Source organism: Phasianus colchicus, chromosome 7 (assembly GCF_987193195.1).
Source record: "Phasianus colchicus chromosome 7, bPhaCol1.hap1.1, whole genome shotgun sequence".
Lineage (NCBI taxonomy): Eukaryota > Metazoa > Chordata > Aves > Galliformes > Phasianidae > Phasianus > Phasianus colchicus.
Window position 1 is genome coordinate 31,990,433 of NC_143442.1, and position 19,732 is coordinate 32,010,164.

Consider the following 19,732-nt stretch of genomic DNA (forward strand, 5'->3'; position numbering starts at 1 on the left):
ATGGAGCAGGAAGGGCCAGAAGAATTGTGTTCCCCAGCATTGTGGTGGTTAAAGCTCTGCTGATTTGCTGAGCTTGGGCGCAGCCAGTGGGTGCTGCTGGAGAAACACTTAGCATGAGTTTTCCCAGAACTTCCAGTCCTTTGGAGGCCTCAGTATCTTGCAGCACAGGGCTGGTGTGTTCTGGAGAAATACGGGATGCTCACAGAAGCCCAGGCAGCCTTACCAGATGGGAATGCAACTTCCTGCAGCAGGTGTAGGTTTCCTGTGGTTTGAGTACTGTTGTTTTTTTTCTATGTATGAAAGCTGCAAATTTTGTCGTGGTCCTGTATTTTTTTTGAGCGTTAAATGTGTTTGTAGTTTATTAATAATTTTTTCATATTTCCCCTTTATTAACAAATGTGCTAACTATTTCTTTTTGCTCTTCAAAAGCTAGTCTCTAAGTAGGAAGGAATAAGAAATGAAACTGGGGAGTGGATTGGTATCTTTCAAGTAAACACGAACTGATTTAGTGCTTTTAAAACCTCACATATGTGATGAACAGAAAATAAATCCTATAATGAAAGCCCATTCCTTTTCCACTAATCTGTTGTCCTGTGACAGCTCTGTCAGAAAGGTTTACATCTGAGTGTAAGCCATGAAATATTGAAGAAGGGTGTTGCCAGCTGTTCAAATTCTGAAGTTTCTGTTTTGCATTGACTGGAAAGCAATTTAAAAAGGTTAATGAGGGCAGTACCAAATATTAGGCAATTTGCAAGTGGTGTGAATCAGGGCTGCTATTAAACAAAGTGAATCCCAGGTTTCGTGTGCTTAATCCACACAGGTTTAGGCGTCCTGTCAGAGCGAACGTGGTCGGCGTGTGCCTCGGGGCAGCATGTCTTGCTGAGGCTGTGTGGGGTGGCTGAGCCCTGGCACGACCACTGAGGTGCAGCCAGGCTCACAGCAGAGGTGGGAAAGTGATACAGCTGAGGAAGGCACAATAAATAAACATTGTGCCCAAAAGGTGAGAGGGAGAAAGTAGCTCGGCATGTTGGCGAGCCCTCGTAGCTAGAGAGGGAGAGAGGATATCCAAAGGAGGAAAGGGACTCCAGCAGATCTGCTGGGCCAGAAAATAGAGCCTTCGTGTGGAATTGGGAAGATGTCCTCTGGGCATGAATGGTGGCAGTGGGCCACCCTCCTGCTTTATTCCTTGGGCTTGGAAAGGCTTGCAAGAATAGCTTTCTTGGGTGAGCGTAGCCAGTTATTTTGGGGATGGTAAGCCTGACTGGGATTTGGGTTTGTGACAGGTTGCAGTTGTCCTTTCTGTAGATGGCACTACGTGTTTTTCCTTCCCTTTTCCTACAAAGTGTATCTAACCCAATTATTTCTGTAGGTTTTTTTAAAGTTACTCTTTATGATGAAAGCAGTGCATTTCACTCTTCCCGAGCTTTCATGACCATCTTTCCCCAAAATAAAACAGCGAGGCAGTAAATTGAACATTCTTCTTGTGTTTTTGCATGATTTTGTTCCTCAGCAATTATCCCATGTTGTTAATACTAGAAGCAGATGTGAAGGTGCCCAACTCCACTGCTGCTGGTGTTTAGAGGTACCATGGAAGTTCCTTTGGCCAGCATGCAGCTCCAGGATGCAATGCTCAGCGCTGTGCCGTGGTGTTAGACCTGCCTTGGGAGCACTGGAAGCTCAAGCTGACCTAAGCCTTCCATCAGCTACATGTGAAGAATCAGTGGAGTTAAGAAACAGCTCAGAACATTGGGTGCTTTTTGAATATTCATCCCTGATTTACGAGGATAAAAAATATAAACAAATGACACTTTATATTTGTTGTAACAGTCTCATATCCTTACTTAATATTGTTAGTGGAAAGCTTGTGCCCAAAAGGATGTTCAGTGACACCATCAGCTGAATAAGGCCTTTCAGATAAATGTCTGCATTAGCAATGGGAAGACTTGCTTTCATTTTACAAAGGAATCATTTCTTTTAAATATAACACTTCCCTTCCCAGCGCACCCTGTAAGTGATACCATCATCAGAATTCTCATTACAGCCCTCTTTCATCCCTTTGTCTAACACTGGCTGAAAATGCCTTTGTCTTCAAGTTCCTTCAATTATTAATGATTCAGTTGTATTCTTTTTACCAATTGGTGCAGAGAGAACCTCGGAGCAAATGTGTATTAGTTATTCCATTTATTCTCTGCTCTCCTTTCCTTCTGCACTTTTTCAGTAGTGTTGTGCTCCGGGTTCCACATGGCTGCCTGGAGATTTTGCTCCATCATGAGAGTTGTCACGCCCCAAAGGCTGACTTTGATTCTAGACTTTTATAAAAAGAGGTAAGGAGCCTCTTTGCAAATCCTGGGAGCTGCATTCTGGAGTCTCTGTTGTGACAGCGTGTGGGCAAACAGTTTCACCTGAAGCCGTCCCACCCTGAGGATGAGCTTTGATCCTGGGGGATGGCAGGTCACCAGCAGCACAACTTCTTGCTTCCAGCCCACCTGAGGTGCACCCGTAGCAGGGAGGACAGCATTCACGTGAAAAAGCTGCAGGGCTTGTGACACTGCCTCCAGCCTGGGGAGCCCACCTTGCTGTTGTGGGGACGGGCTCCTGTTCTTGCCTCTCTCTGTATAAAAATACAGTTAACATGCTTTTCTAAATGTGAAAAGCTCAGCCCAACTTGGGGTCAAAACCAACTTTTGTAAATGCAAACTAGAGAGAAAATGTGATCAATTTGCTGAGATTTGTTATTGGCAAATTAATACTTCTCAAAGAGTTCTCAACGTCCTGTAGATGCTTATAAATTGCTTGTTCATGTACTTGTGCCAAAATCTTCATGTTAAGGAGATTAAGCTGATTGGTTTGTCATTTCCCATGGCTTCCTTTCAAGAAAGGGTGTGGTGTTTGATCTCCTCTGGGTCTGCTGTGAAACCTTACATGCTCTTCTTGAGTCAGGAAGGACTCAGAATTTGCTCAACTGTGTCTAGCTTGTTTTGAGAGCTTCAAACAGTGCTCTTACCCATTCTGACCCAAGGTTCTGCTTCTTTTTAAAACTAATTTCATGCAGTGTTTACTCACAGTTGATTTTATTTGTGAAAATTGAGGCAAATGTTGACCGTGTTGCATCCTGCTCTTCTGTGCATCATCTTTGCTGTGCCCCTCTGTTGAACCATGACTTGCCCTGTTTGCTTTTCAGATCGTATTGAATCTTTTTTGTTGCCTTTTATGCTCCTTGCTAATTGTGATTCATCTCATTCCTTAGCTTTTCTGATCATGTCTTTGTGCTTTTGCTGTCTCCAAGCTGTGTGGCTTTTGTTTCTGCTTTTTGCATTATTTCCTCTAGATATTCTGGCTCTTAAAAAGCTTAGTGCAGTTGTGATAGTCTTCCCCTGTGTTGGTATGTTGTGCTGTAAAGCAGTGTCTGGATGTTTTATTGTAGCAAGTTCCCATGTTGGTTGGTGAAACGACATGAGAAGCTCCCCAACTTTCTGGCAGTGCAACCACTGAGCTGTCAGCGAAGGTGGCACTGATCCAAACACCTCTTCATCTAAAGAAGTCCAAATCCCTTGAGGTGCATCAAATAAGTTCCAAGCTTCTTTGTTTACCTGAAATTTCATTTTACCAGGTGGCTTTATCTTCCAGTCCTCTGATAAACCAGGTTTGACTACAACCACATTAACTTCCCTGAACTGCCTGCTAATGGCAATGGCATGTGACAGTCTGCTCCAACCCTGAGCTCTTAGGCAGCGTAACTGAGTGCCATTGAATGGTTTTTCACCCTTGAGACAACTGCCTGGTAGAGAGGAGAGCAGTTCTCTCCTTTACAAAGCTTCAAAATCGTTCCGGACAGTGCTGTGAGGCCAGGGGAAATGAAACCTACCCTTGGGTTACTCGCTCCAAGTTTGCAGTCATTAAACCAGACTTGGTCTTGATGTAACAACTGCTGTGGGCTCGGTGGAGCTGTAGCTGATCTAATGTGTGTAAGCGAAGGGGGAATCAGGATCATTATGTTAACCACAGGAAATCTGCTTTTATGGTGATGAAAGCAAGAATCAATCACAAGTAGCTAATGAATTAGCCGGCGGTATCTGCGATGCTCATTTCACAGTAAGTGCAACAGTCAAAATCCATTAAGAAGCTGCTTGCGAAGGGGTCCTCTGTGCAGGGAATATCTGCTACGTGCGGTGCACGTGTTGCTGCCCCACTTTGCCTTTGTCTGAGAAATACAATCTATTGTCCAAATGCACGGCCGGCAGGGAAGGGCTTCAGATTGTCTTAGCTGGGTTTTGTCTTACGGGTCAAAGTGGCTCCTAATTAGGGCTGTTTTTACTGGAAAGCTGCGGTTTGCAAAGGGCAGCCACAGGGGAGACTTGTCTCCATGCAAAAAACCTGGGTGCCCAGGCTGATGAAATAAGCTGTCACATCAGAACCACGGAGCATCATGTCAGTGTCCGTGTGGGTCAGCAGCGTTCTCATAAGGCAGCTTTGGTCATCTCCTCTTCAGCCAGTGCACAGCAGCTTCTCCTTGGTGCGGCTGGGCTGCTGGTAGCTCCTGCCTGGGTTTCTGCCTGACTGCCTCCGTTACATAAAGCACTGCTAAGTGAGAAGCTGTTCAAACCAATTCTGCTACATGTTGCTACACGTTGCTGCAATTTTCATTGCCTGTCTCATTGGTTTTGCTGTCGAGGAAAAGCTGTGAGGTATTAGGGCTGAACAAGTTGGTTTTTAGGGTTCTTAAATGAATGTGTGGACGTGGGAGAAGATAACTAGCTGGCTGGTTTTAGGAAGGCTGTATATACCTGCTGCAGAGGGTATCTCTGAAGAATGGTGAATCCTCCAATTGCTTTATTAGCATTGTGAAAATGAAGGAACAAATGCGTTTTCTTGATGGAGCCCACAGATACAAGACCCACTGCAGGAAAATCTGTTCTCAGTGCTGTGTTTCACCATGCGCCAGCTTCCCATGGAACTGACGTATTTATATATCTAAAGCCCACAGTTAAGCAAAACAGATAAATTTGTGTGTTTTACATTACAGTTACATTGCTTTATATGTGTTTAAGGCTGTGCCAACTCAGAGGTTATATTTTAATTGCATGCCATGCAAAATCTGATTCAACAAATGAATCGTGAATTTAAAATATTTTATTTATAAGGTTAATACAGAACAGTCACCAAAGCTTTTGCATGACATGACAGTTAATTGAAACCCGTTAGGTTACACGATTGTTAAGATAAGTACAAACTGACATTCAAATAAATTCTATTGCAGTAGCTGTGATATTTTACCGTGAGCAAGTTTTTGATTCATCACCTCACCGATAGGCCAGAAGAGGGAAGCGATGAGAAGAAATGATAGGGTTTGCATCTGCATTATTGCCTTAGTCATAATCTGCATGATGGCAGGAAGAAGTGCTCAGTGAGCTTTGAGATCTGCACGGTGAGCCAGGTGCTGTGACTGCTCTGTGCTGCCAGAGTGCAGGCAGTGGCTGCTGGCCAGTGACATGGGGGCCTGCTGGGGCCAAGCCTGCAGAGCTCACAGGAGCAGCTCTGCACACACAGACGTGTGATGGCAAGGTTGACCATGATTTTCAGCACTACCTGGCAGGCTGGGATCCCACAATCTTAGGAGAGTGGTTTCAGCATCAATGAATCAGCACGATCGTCCGTTACAGTTCTGTAAAGCACTCCTTTCCTCTGCAGGCGGAGAAGGAAGAGCAGAGCTGCCTCTAACGACAGGATGAGGTTGTGGAGGATGAATAGCGCAGCCAAGCAGAATAAATAACTCTGTATTCTGCAGACATCATGCAGCATGTGATGTTCAGGCGTTTGACTTCAGTGTCCTTCACCTGTTGGAGAGGCAGGGATTGTGAGGGAGGTGTCAGAAAGGATGGGGAAATGGAGGGCACGGTGATGGGCGAGAACAGGAAACATCTGGAACAGGAGGAGTGAGAGTGGAGCAGTGCTCAGGAGAGAGCTGGGAGGAAGCCGTGGAGAGAAGAGCCAGGTAACAGCTGGGTTTTTGGAGAACTGAAATTACATAAAGCAGTTGATCAGCTTGACCTTGTCAGTCTACCTTTGTCTTTTTTTGACACCCTCTTGGTAACTCTTGGTTTACACTCGGATGCAGTTTCTGAGAAGCTGACAAAGCCGCCTCCTCCCACTGTACTCAGGGTAGTCACGAACACTGTGTCCTGCAGCACTGTGGCCACAGTAGTTGCCTCCACCTCTTGTTTGTGTTCTATATGAAGAACAGCATCTTTAGGTGGACCAACTGCATTGTATACCTCTATTACTCTCTTAAGAGCAAATACCTTTCCTGGAAAACCTGATTTCCCTTACTAGCTCGATGTGGCTGTAATGTTGCAGATACTGCTTTATGTGACAATGCATGCCGTTTATCTCTCCATGGGAAATGAAATTAAAGACAAAAATATGAAAGAAGAATAAACTCAGCTGTTTCACTGACATGTTTAAATGGTAATGACTCTCTTGTAGACAGCATCTATTTATCTGCAGCGGCTCTGGACTGTATGGCAGAAGCTTTGTGTTAGCACCTGTGATCTCTGAGCCTCCTTGTAACACAGTGCTGACTGTGCAGGTGTCTTGCAGCCCCCAAAGAGGCTGTGCATGTATGCGTGCACAGCTCAAGAGCTTGCCTTTGTAGAAAACCACAGTGCTGAAGTGGCATTGCTTTATGTGGCAGTGTTGGTGCTGTTGATTATTTGTGATATCACAGGCTGCAGGAATCACTTGGAAGTTGAAACCAGCTTCCAAGTGCAGTGAGGAAGTCTCATGGATGTGTTTGTGACAAGGCACTCTCAGGCCTTGCCAGTGGGATCACATCAAATGAGCTTACTGATGTTTCTGTGATTCTGAGACTGAGGTTTGCTTCTGCCATGTTGAAGGTTGGGTTGCTTTTCCTTCACAGATGGGCTTTGAGCCCAGGGAGCTCTACTGAGCCACCAGAGATACCGGGCATCCCCTCAGTGGGCCAAACAGCACTGAGTCTGGGCTGTTCCTTCCAGCTGGCTGTTGCTGCTTTATTAGGAGGCAGCTATACAAAACTTCATGCTGCAGCAGTTATCAGCAATTATAGTGCATCTACATAGAAGATCTGGGAGCTAACCAGCACCTGTCACGATTCTTGCTTTCTTGTTCTTTTGCTCTCATTGATCACTTAACTGAAAACCACGGATTTTCTAAGAAAACCTGGGAACATGTTTATGTGACAGCTTCAAAGGGTTCTGTGCAGTATTGGCATTTCTAAAAAGCAGTCCTGGAAGGATTTGAATATCCCACATCCTTCAGTGTGATTTCAGCAACATGCTGGCATGGAGTGAAATGGAAATGAGAGCTCCCTTCCTAGGTATTCTTCAAATCTATTATTTAGTTGAGGAGTCGGTTTGGATTCACAAAGGAGAGATTGTGCCTGAAAATATCTGTCTGACATTTCAAAAACAAATAAGCTGAGATATTAGGGGAAGAGTGGACGTAGGTTGCCTGGATTCTGAAGGCTCCTTTCTGTAGTGATGCCACGCAGGAGCTGCAGTCGGGTCAGCTGGCTGTGCTGTGAGGCACAACAGGCCTCTGCATGGCTGCTGGGGAGGGCAGCATCACCGGGATGTGTCTCTGGGCTGGGAGGAAGGCCATTTGTCTCAGGAAGGAGATGGAATGTGCTGTGGTGCAAAGGCAGAGGATACGGCTGATGGGAAGAAACTATCCCAACTGAAGAGACTCTGGAGGAACTGACTGCACGGTGGGGGTAGGTCTTCTGTTGCATACTTAGTCCTTGGAGGGGAAAAAAACAACAAGGAGACTAAACTCAACCCCACATCCAGACACTTTCCACCCTGTTTTGAAAATCCTTTGCCCCTTGCTGCTGCAGAAGCTGCTCCTTCAGCCTGCAACCTTCTGCTATATCCTCCCCACTCTTCTTCCTCGCTGTACCAGTAACCATAGAGATGCAGACTGTGCCTCCAGCCCCAGATTCCTCACCATAGAACTCCTGTGAAGGAGCTGGTGTGGCATGCTGTGTGTGCTGTTCTGGAATTAATTACTGTCCTTCTCTTTGTTTTTTTCCTGTTCAAGGAGATGAGGGGAAGAAAAGCAAGTTTCTCCATCAAATGGCTGGTGAAATAGATGCCTCAGTGTTTATTACTACTGCAGAAGAACAGGCAGTACTTAGTCTAGCAAAGCCCGTCTCCTCTCAGCCTCTCCAGTAGGCAGCCATCCCCAGCACCATTCTAAGTGCTACAACAAGAAAGCATAAAAAGAAAATTCCCTGTTCCAGGACTATTTTTACCAGAGTGGTGCAATTTTTGTTCAGCAGGCTTATTCCTCTTCATCTACATCGCTGATCATATTAGATGCTATTTTAGGCATTGCATAAAATGTTCACCCAACCTATTGCTAAAAAAGAAGCAACCAACCCCCAAGTACTTTGTTAAAGGCAGGCTGCATGATTTTGGCAGGGGTTTGAGTGTTAAGAGCAGCTCTTAATGGGATCTGAGAGGATCTTCCAGCTTAGATTGCCTACAGAGGTTGTATGTGAGCTTGGGCAAGCCCGAGCCCCTTAATTGCTCTTTTTTCATCACCTTTTAAAATGAGTAGAATACTGCCAGTATTCCTCTTTGTGTTTTGGATCTTTGAAATAACAAGTTGTGATAGAAATCTTCTCTTGTTCTGCTCAGCACCTTGCACAGTGTGATCCAGAATGTAGCTGGGTCTTATAAGCAATCCTAAGTACGATAATGAAACCGAGTGCCCTATCCTACAGAGCTTCACTGAGCTCTGCAGGAATACTCCCTGCTCTGGGGCATAAGGCACAGCTTGGTAAAGTACCTCAGTCCCTTGCGAACCTTGAGAGGTCGGTAGGAACATCTCAGAGAAGCTTCTGGAGGTTTTCAGGACTTCTTGTAATACCTTGACCCTCCCAGCACAGGTGCTGGTTTGGGGACCTCCCTGAGCTGCTGCTTGCTTTGAGGAACGCTGGGGAAAGAGCGACAGGCAGGAGGTGGCCGTGGGGATGTGGGAGGGTTGGCAGCAGGGCAAGGAGCCAGCGCCAGCTGGGAGGTGTGGGAGCTGAGCAAGATGAGGGCAGAAGAGTTTCCTTGGTTTCTGCAGTGGATGAGCTCTGCAGTGGGAGGTTTGGCAGCAGCAGGCACCCCTCTGGTGAGTCACGGGAGGCTTTCTTAGAGAAGTCTAAGAATTGCGCTAGTGCTGCTCTTGCTTGATTTTCCATTCCTTCTGAAGGCCTTTTTGCCGCCACACAGTGCCTCTCCATCCTTATTCTTGTCCCTTACAGGTTGTTCTTGGGGGCTACCTTTCTCTGCTTCCTCCTCCTCCTCACTGCTGTGGTGCTTTAGCGAGGGGGGGGGAAGCGAGTAGGGCAGGTGGTTTTGCGGCACTGGGATCTGTTCATAGAGATAGATGAGAGTGGAACTTCTCATTGACATGAGGTTTGATGGATGTGTGAAGAGTCATCTTCTTGTGGTTATGAAGGGGAGCAGGAGAGAACCGGTTCCCTTTGCAGCCCTCTACCTACAAAGTTTGGGGGGAGAGAGAGAAACCTTGAGAATCCACATGAGATTTATTGCTCCTTCCTGCAAGCCCAGTGTCTCTCTCAAAGGTGAATGGGGTTTGTTGGACCTCTACCAAACTCTGTGGCAGGGAGATATGTTCTGTTCAGAGCATCCTCTCTGAAGGGGTCTGCTGGCACAAGGGCCAGAGAAGCACAATCTTATGTTGGGAGTGGGTCTGGTTGGTTTGTGTTTTGACTGTAGGGAACTCTGAACTCATCTCCAGCCCTTTCTAGTGGGGCTGGACTCACTGGATTCTCATGACTGCTCCACTGCTAAAAGCCTCTGTATGCTTGTGCTGATGTTTCATTACAGAATTACAAAGCTTAGAAAAAAAATGAGTTCATTTTTCAACTCTTTTGTTTTTAATTCCTTCATCCCCCGCTCCTTCTGTCCTGTCCCTCCCCTCCCCAGCTGTGCCACATCTCCTCCCTAAACACAGGGTGGCTTCACAGCTCAGTGATCCCATGTCATGCTCAGATGGATGACCAGAAAGAAGCCTTGAAACACACAGGTGAGGTTGGGGCAGTAAGCCTGGACACCTCACAGCAGCTCATGTGCAAGCACAGCTGTGCAGCGGTCACTGCTGCCCTGTGTTATTCATTAGTCCTGAAGGGTCCCTGATCCTCTCTGCAGAACTTCTGAGTTCTGCCCGTTTTTATTTCCCATTGATGTGGATAAACAAATGCAAGGCTCGGATGACAGTGTAAACGAGCTGCTTGCAACACGTGAACAGTAGCACGGGATAAAAAAAGGAAAAGGGAGAGTGAATCTCGCCCCTAATCCATAATGTAGAAAATGCTAAATCCCTTCAGACCTCCTTTTCACTGTACTGGCTGCAAAACCTGTTTAGGATTTGGATCGGCATCGCAATGGAAACCGTGTGCGCTGCTGCCTGTGTGCCGTGTGTGCTTGTGTGCGTTTGGCAGCGGCACAAAAGGGACCGGCTGATGATATTCATAGGCTTAAAGGCCCGATTCCTGGGGACGCACTTGGTTGGATGCAATTAAAATGCCTGTCAGGCAGTTGATACCAGAAAGCCCTTGACGAACTGCTTAGGCAGCCACGAGGTGCAGCATCCTATTGTAAGTGAATGATGGCGGAGCTGGTGGGTTTGTCATCATTCTGGAAATTTCTGTGGCCAGTGAACTCCCTCTTCCTCTCCCACTCACCCTCTTTTCCTTTTCACCACTGCGGGGACGACTTCTAATTTGCAGTTTTCCTGACGTACCCATGGTAGATACAAGCTGGTGGCTTGCAGACTGCGTCTGTCTGGAGATAGGCAGCGAGCCGATGGATAACAACACTCCGGGAGAATGATTATGCAGCAGTTATTTAAGGATAGGCTTTTGTGGTATGGCAGCATATGAGCCGGTAATGATTTTCTTTTTAAAATGTCAGCTTTGTTTGCTGTGTGAGGATTTGCAAGTTATACCTTCATGCTGTAGCCTTTTGGGTTTAGTCTGCTGTGGATTGAATTCTGTAGTGGTGCACACCGAATGAATTAAAATGTATAGGTAATAAACTTGAGCAGTTTTGCTGATAAATTTACTCGGTGCATACGTAATATTTATTCTAAGCACACATGCCTTTATGCACAGATACTGGTATGGATATGTCTGTGTGCATCCAGGTTTTTGTATAATGGAAAAAAAGAACTTTTCTCATCGCTGGAAGCTGTTTTTCATCAAAAATGAACTATTTTCTTTCTTTTTCCCCTACCTTTGGTTTATTTTAACAGATTCTCCATCATCTTGTCTTTGACGTGATCCACTGATCGGAATCTGCTTGTTCACAGATCGGAAAGGTAGGGCGCCTCTGTATTCGAATGGGGTTTTAAGGATGTGGGGTTGAATGTGAAGCAGGGAGTGGATTGCTCTTTGTTTTCTGTGGCTTTTTTTCTGTTTTGTTTTAAACAATAATCAGTGTTCTTCATTTCACCGAGCTGTGCTGTGTTGCAGCTTTGTATAGATTTTTTTTAATTGTTTGGGCAGGCACTCTGAAGTTGTTTTTGATGTGTATGCATATGCTCTGGCTATTTAACTAGCCCTTTCAACTGCAGCTACCAAAGGGTGAGACAGAAAGCTGAGCTCTTGCCTTGCTTCATTCTAGCCGGGGTACAGACCCATCTCCATTTGTAATGGGCGTGGGGGCCGTCTAAGATTGGTTTCAGCATCTGTGCAATGCTTGCAGTCTCACAAGAACAGGGTTAAACTCAGTGCCTTGCTCAGAGCAGGTACAATCTATCACACCAGCAGAAAGCATAGTGCTGTTTTCATGCTGTATCGCTTTCACGGAGGAGGGAAACTTCTTTTAACCCATTCACTGCTGTAAGGAATTGGTGTTGCTCAGCTTGGGGCTTTATGTACAGCATCTCAGCAGCCTGGCTGGGCGGAGCAGTGTTGGCAAAGCTTCTATCTGATGGCTTTTTGAGCTCCCAGACCTTCAGAAATCATTTATATATGGCAAAAAAGCAGATGGACCGGGATTTTTCTGACAGTGTTGTTGCTAGTTCCCAAGAGAAGTTTGTCATGCATTGTCCCCTAAGACCTTTTGGCTTTGGTTGCTTTAACTCTTTGAGGTGTTACTGTGCATTGTTCTTATCAGGTATCACAGCTCATCATACGTTTTAGCTCAGCATTTAGACCTGAAGGTAATATGTGTGTTTGTAGGGCAGGAAGCAAAATTTACATGTGTTTTAGTTTGTAGGAAAGGTGGTTGCATTTTTAGTGTGGCTAAAGCTGGGAATAATGTTAACTCAGTGAGAAAGCCTGGTCTCTTGAAATGCCCAGCGGGAGTCCCAAACAAGCAAGAACCCCGAGCCAGAACTCCAGCATGGCAAGGATGCAGGCCAGTGCTAGCAGCAAGGGATCCCTGAAATGTTATGAATAACCAACTTTATTGCAGTAAATTACTGATAGTGCTCTTTCTGGGGGAAAGCATTACTGAATTCTTCAGGATATTTCCCCACCTGGTCATCTTACATACCGTTTTGTTCCTCATCTTTCTTTCCATACATCTTTCTGTTCTCTTGGCTCTTGTATTCTTTCTGCCTTTGGCAGAAGTCTTCTTGCCTATTAGGCTTTCCTGGCTAAATAAAATTCTTCAAAGGAATGCTTTACTTGTTAGTTTTCTTTAGTTGCTTTTAATGCTACTTCCTCCTGGTATCGATTATCACTTGACTCATTGAAATAGAAAAACTTGAAGTAAATAGCATACAAAACACTTCAATTCTCAAAAAAAAATAAAAACAAAAAACATTCAGCGATCTGTTTTTAGCTAAGAGCAGGTCCCTTCTCTTCTCCCTACGTTTAATTTCACTTCCATTATCCAGGGGCAACAAGCCAAGCTGCAGTCTCATTCTGATTTCATTAATGTTTTGCAAACTGTGTCTCAAGGACTAATGCTGCTTGCTGGGCTCGATGTCAAAATCCAAGGTTTTGCTGCAGCACGGGGGAAGGGAAAATGAAGGATCTCTGACAAATAGAAGTGATGGCTTTGTTAGCAGACAAGTAGAACTGCACAGTCTTTACAGTGTCACCGCGTAATGAATCAAAATTGTTGGCAATGAGATCCTCTTGTTTGAATGACTTTCATTTCCTATGGAAATGCTTCTTATCTTCTGTGCACAGTATCTTATCAGATCGCTGCGGTCTCCTGAAAACAAAGAAAGGGTGTCAGCTATGTGTGTATTAAGCAGGGTTGGTGTGGGGATTTTTCTTTGTTTTTTTGAACAAGCGATACATATATGTTTCTTACACCTCTGGTTTATCAGTCATTTTAACCTCCTCCCTTGATGTGAGCTTTTGAGATGCACGTTACCAATTAATCCTTCTGGCTGCAAAGATGAAAAAAGATGCTATGCTGGCAAAAAATAGAAATAATTTCAAACAACACTGTTTTCTTGAAGTAGAGGTAAGAGGGACTCATTTTGTTAAGAAGATGTGCGTTAACAAGATTTAACAGTTCTGTGGCCACAGGTGCAGCGTAAGATGGCTTGGAATATCAAAAGAAAAACATGTTAGCTGATACGGAAAGATAACGGAAGGCAGAGCTTGCGGTGGCAATGAGGTGTCAATCAGTCTGTGGGCTTTGGGGCACGTGCCCAGAATGACGTGATGTATGGCACTCTCCTTTATGTGACACGGTGACCAAATGCGCCAAAGGCATTCAGAAGCAGCGCATGTCATTAGCTCGTCCCCAGGGCTTCTTGTGGGGAGTGGCATCAGGAGCCAGCTTGGCCCTGCAGTCTGCTCGCATCCCAAGACTGTCGTCTGGCTTTTAACCGCGCTTGGTAGATGGCTGTTTTCTCAGCACATGCAATGGAGGTAAGGAGGAGTTTTGCTTGATGGCTATTCTAGGCAGGATCCTAACATCCTCACTTCTCTCACCAGGGTCGGGTTTAGACCACTAGTACTGATGTTGTGTTTTTTTCCTACGGTTACATAGAACAAGCTTTTTTTTTTTTTTTTTTTCTTTTTTTCGAGCAGTGGAATTAGTGATGTTCCTGTTACTTTATGTCTTGTACTTGATGATAAATTCTCAGTGGAGGTTAAACTGATTAGAAAGGCTGTCTCCTCAGCAAAGATTTCAGTGGCAAATAAGGGTCATGGCTTTCCTTTGAGTTAGGAGTCACTTGCAGGGGTCTGTCTCAGCTTCTTGGACATCTGTTTTCATACAACTTGTAGGAACTTTGCTATCTCTGCTTCTGCATCAAAACAGGCTGAAGTTGGCCTGTTGACTCAAAAATGATTGGTTAGGGAGAATATAATCCACATAAAACTTGTTTATATGGGTTAGAGTTGAGCTAATGGATCACAAATGATGAAGAAGGTCAGTTTCGTATGAGTTTACATCTTTTGCTCTTCTCTGCTCCTGTCGCATCTTCCATTACCTTTGCATCAGAGCATCCCAGTTTCTCTGTGGCCCTTTGCTGTCCTCTGGACAGGACACAGTGAGTGCTGGAGTTGCTCTGGGTTCTGGTCAGCACTGTGTGCATTGCCTGCTTTGGAAGGTTAGAGTCAGCAGTGAGTGGTGAGCTTGTGTTAGTGCTTTTACCATTTGAGGGAAGGGATGACTCGCCTCAGGTTTGTTCTCCATTTCTAGGAGGAAAATGCACTCTTGCTCTCAGGCTATGTTTAAATATTAAGAGTTAGGATAGTAGATTACAATAGCAGAAGTTTGATTTAGTAACTTCAGGAAGGATACCCTGTATAACCTGTCAGGAAAACAGAAATCAGTGGGGAAAGAAATTGATCATGAGCTCATCTCAACTCACGTGGCCTCCATTGGAAGAAGTGATTAGGTGCAGGCTTTCAGTTGGTGTGAAAGGCTGGAGGCTGCCAGACTCATTCTGGAAGCTTATGTTGTTGTCTTAATTATTTTCTTGGTCTGTGCAAAGTCAGATTCCAGTTTACTCTTCAGGAGGGTTGTATTCACCAACTGTATGGGACTTAAAACGGTGGTTTCTGTCTTGGCTGTGATAACTGTGCTGGTTTGGGTAGTAGCATAGTACCAGGAACAACAAAAAGACTAGAATACATTTAGTAAAATACTAATTTTCCTTTCCTTCATTTATCAACTTAACTCTTTCTTCCTGTGAAGCTCTTTGCTGTACAAAATTATGTCGGGATTATACAGGTGTGCAGTGGCTTTTGATGTGATGAATAAAAGGCAATTAATTCACCTGCCCCATTTATTCAAAAGGCACTATTCCCTGATGGAAATCTGAGCCTGGCATGGCAGAGCTGGGAAAGCCAGGAGAGTCTGCGGCGCTGGTAGTGTGATAGGAAAAAACCTATGGAGCAGCAATGCTGCTGACTCACGCTTTGCAAACCTGGAACATTCCCTGAAAGGCTGGAGATGCAGATTGTCTTCTGACCACACCAGGGAAAGGAAGTTAATTCATTACGTTATCTGCCACTGACTGAAGCCTCTAGATAGTTATGCACTACTGCTTTTGCACTGATATATGATGGAGTGCATTAGCATGGAGCTTGCGAGAAATCACGGGCAATTTATTTTAATACATTGAGTGTCGGTCAGTGCTAAATCACAGAAGCTATTTAGATTTGCTTTCTGAGTCATTCTGGCTCTTGTGATAAGGTGATTTGTCAGTGTGTGTGGTTAGTAAATTGGCTTCACTTTTTCCTTTTCTTACTTTTAATATTTGCTCTTAAAATTGCAAATATATTCCTTAATTGGCCAAAAGAAAATGAGTCACATTTAGGAAAGTGCCTTTCTTTAGCCTCTTCATCACCAAAGGAAAGAGATTTATGAGTGCTAGAGACAGGAATAGAGAGCAGTGGGGGAAAGACCATAGAGCTGTGTGTGCAAGTCAGTACAAAGCTCCTGCTGTTGTCTGGTTGCCTCAGTAGCCTGTGTCTGCTGGTCCCGAGCCACTTCTGTCCATGTGCCTGGAGAGACCCGAGCTCTGTGCTGCTCAGCAGTGTAGTGTTTAGTACTGACAAACATCATCGTGTGCTGGAAGCCGTAGATCTGACTTTGGCTGGGGAGAGAAAGGGATGTGTGGCAGCTTGGAGGACCTGTGTGTGTGACATGTCCACCCTTCTCCATTTAGATGTTTGTGTTATGGCCGTGCCTTTAGGCAGTTATGAAACAAACCCCACAGCACATTCCTGTGAAATGTTCCTTGAGAAATCACTGACACTCTGTGTATGAGATGGGATGGTCCCCTACATATGTAGCACAGCAGAGAGAAAATGGTGCTAAAGCAGCATCTGATTTTTGCAGGAGGGAGAGAGTCAGGCTGTGTCCTGCAGCTAGGAGCTCTGTCACCTCAGTACTGCTGAGCACTACTCTTGGCTGCTGGCCTTAGACCTCAGTGTGCTGCTGGCAGCAGTGCACAGGCCAATGCTTGCTGCTCTCCTGCAACCGTGTCTTACATCCTCTGTGAGTGTCAGGTAGGATGCTGGTGTCTTATCAGTTCTGTACTGGCATTTCCCAAAGATGTCATTGGAGTTGATGTGGACAGTTCAGTGCGCAAGAAGCCTCACTGGCCATTGTGGTTTCACCCCTGCTTGCTCGCTTGCGTGCTATTTTTTTTTCTTTTTTGCACAGGTCTGCAAGGATTTGAGGTAGATTGGGTTCTGCCTTCATATGCTGTAGGCCTGGGGACCAGGCTGTTGTCTCCATGAACCAGCACAACGATGCCTTTCTGTCCTCCTGGTCACCCTGAGCAACAGGGAGTGGTCTCTCTGCAAAGCCAGCTAGTTTTCTGTTCATCTGTAGGCAAAAGGCATAAGATCCCAGTGCGCTGTCACAGGCCACCTGAGAGATCTCTGGCTGGGGTCAGGGCAGGGACAAAGCCAGTAATGTTTAATAATTCAGGGCAGAACTACCTGCTTCAGGATTTCCAGAGTTGCAGCAGTTTAACTGAAATCTGTCTAAGGGGATGTTTATGTGCATCAATTGCAGACCTTTCACAGCACTTCCTAAGGTGATGGTGGTGGCTCAGCTATTTGATTGCCTTTAGGGTCCTCCATGTTGTGTTAATGCGGTACCAACTGAGTTTACACTGACCCAAGATGGCTGAGAGCTGTACTGATAGTGTGATGTTAAAGCGTGGCATGGCAGCTGCCAATGAGGAGAAATCCCTGCCACATGGTAGGGTATATCTTATGTCTGTGGGAAACCAGAAGCACACAAGCTTTGCTTTTAACTGAAGCACAGTGTAGCTGTCAGTGCTGTGCTGAGCTGCTCTCTCAGAATGCATGCACTGAGGCCGGTGGGCTGCTCCTGTGCTGTGTGCTCTGCATCTCTGCAAAGACAAGGCTGAGAAATGGTGGGTTTAGCAACGCGATGGTGAAACTAAAGGTACATCAGCAGCAACTTCATTTCTCCTTGGACGGATGCGCAGTGCCTAGGAGAACTGAATCCTCTTCCTTGGAAAGGTGCCATGTAGTCCTGCAGTACAAGCAAGCACATTCATAATCATTAAAAGGAGAATTGAAGCTATTCTTTTCAGTGGTGGTATTATGTAATTAATAGAGAACAGCCTTATTTGTAGCAGCAACTGTGAGAAATGAACAGATTTGCTGACTTCAGTGACATTTACTACAAAATACTGAGAATGCCCTTGAGTATGTAAATGAATGTGCTTATCCTTAGGTTTGTTGTATTTCGTGTCTATTGGTAGAGATGTCTTTCCTTACATCAAATACTTGTGGAAGTAATTATGAACAGGTAAATTCATAGAATCATATGTACAACTTCTAAATGTAGTTTTGCAATTGTCACTAACTGTACAAACCTGTACACTGACTGTACAAACAAACTGTCAATAACTGGCATCTGTACAAACCTGAAATAGTCTTCCAAGCCTTCCCCAGAACAGGAAACTTGAGCACTTCAGTGATAAATTATAGAACACAAGGGGTGGAGACCTGTTCTGTGATACAAGTAATGCATCCATACATCTTGCAAACAGTTTGCAAACTGAGAATATTCATTGAAAGAGAATATTTACAAACAAAATAGCAAATAAAGAGGTTACTGGTCTGGATGGTGGTACTTCTCCCTGGTCCCCACGCAGTTTGCTGTTTGCTGTATTGTTGTGTTTCCCAAGGAGGTCTCCAACAGTCCATGAGTCAGAGGCCTTGAGCTTCAGAGAGGATTTGTGTGACACTGAGTGTGGCTGGGAAGGGTTCTCAGGAGTCTTTGAGTGAGTATAGTATTAACATGGTGGATCAGTTATTTCCTGTGTTCTCGTACAGATCCACCACTACTTAAACCCAGCTTATGGTGGTGGTTGTTTTGCTGTATTCCTCTCTCCCCAGACAGGTCAGGGGCCAAGGTGCCTGCAGCATCCCAGCTGGATATCAGGGCTCGCGTTTCCCAAAGAGCTGCTGTCTCTGGGCTTTGGAAGAGCCAGCAGCATCGCCACAAACCAGCTGCTGTGCTGCTTCTTGGCTGGCAGTGATGAAATGCAGCTGTATAGAAATGGGGCCATGCCAGAAAAGTGCATTTTGAGACCTCTGGCACATAGTAGGGACAACCCAGATCTGATGTGGATGTGACTGTTCACTGCAGCTTGGCACGGCTGCCAGTGCCAACCCACAGCGATCTGCTGCGCGGTGCTGCTGCAGCTATTTCTGGTAAGGAAGTTGGTGGGAGGTGTTTGGAGCCCTCCAGTGAAGCACCAGCTGGGATGCTGCAGGGATGCATGCAGCAGGGTCTGGCCCAAGCTCAGGTCAGACGCTGCTGTCCACACTCCTGAAGAACAGCATTCACCTGTGGGAAGCTTTCTGCTCACTGTCATGCAGCACTGCCGAGGGCAGTTTGTGCCTTTACAAATTGGAGAGCTTGATGCATCATGTTCTATTCCCCTGTCCCCCCCCTCCCCAGTTGTAAGGTGATCTGTGTGGAAATTGTTACTGCCTTCTGCAAATTATATTTAATACAGGGCTCACGGAGACCTAATGCAATTGCTGTGTATCCTCTATAGACAACTTGTCAGATGACTGTGGTTCTGTTTGCGGTGCTTGCCAAGCACTAGAACTGTCACAGCTCCATGTGGATGGACACTGGATAACATTGTGACTGTTCTGCAAAGTACTTCTTGGCTGTGGTATTCCAAACTTTTATTTTCATCTATTAAGCTGAGTTTATTTTGTGTGTGAACATCAGTTTTTGACGATGGATTCGGCTTTGCAAAACATCTGTCACTTTCCCCCCCAACATACCAACCTCTGAATGTGGGGAAAAGCAGTGAAACCTGTGGAAAAGGGGCTCAGTCAAATCCTTGCATTTTGATCCACATGTTCACTTCCATTTTGCTAGTGTTTGCAGTTATGTTTTCTTTAGTTTTCTTTGTTACAAGGACGTGAGCATCTCCCTTCCACCAGCACTCTGTCCCCTGAGGAGTTCACTGAATGCCACACGATGCCCAAACTCTGTGTTCTGTCAAAGCAAAGACTTGAATCCAAACCTTGGAATTCAATTCAAGTGATGGTGCTAATAGGCTTGTTTTAGGGGGAAAGAGGGCACCATTGCAAGCAAGGGGAAGAACTGGTTTGTCTGGGGAAGTTGTATCTTGTAACAGAGGCTTAAAAGGGCTTGTGAGGATTTACAGCTGTGAGTGTTTATGAGAGCTGAACCCAGAGTGCTTCCGTTTCCCAGCGGTACAGATAGCAGAGACAATTACA

General features: G+C 45.3%; 1 protein-coding gene across 9 annotated transcripts in view; it reads left to right on the plus strand.

The window, feature by feature from the left end:
• MAP2 (microtubule associated protein 2) overlaps positions 1–19,732 on the plus strand; it is a 158,497-nt gene that overhangs the window by 33,248 nt on the left and 105,517 nt on the right. For all 9 annotated transcript variants that reach the window (XM_090144435.1, XM_090144427.1, XM_090144428.1 and 6 more), the window contains exon 3: positions 11,308–11,373. The gene's annotated coding sequence lies outside the window, so the exon portion shown is untranslated. The remainder of the gene's footprint in view (positions 1–11,307; positions 11,374–19,732) is intronic.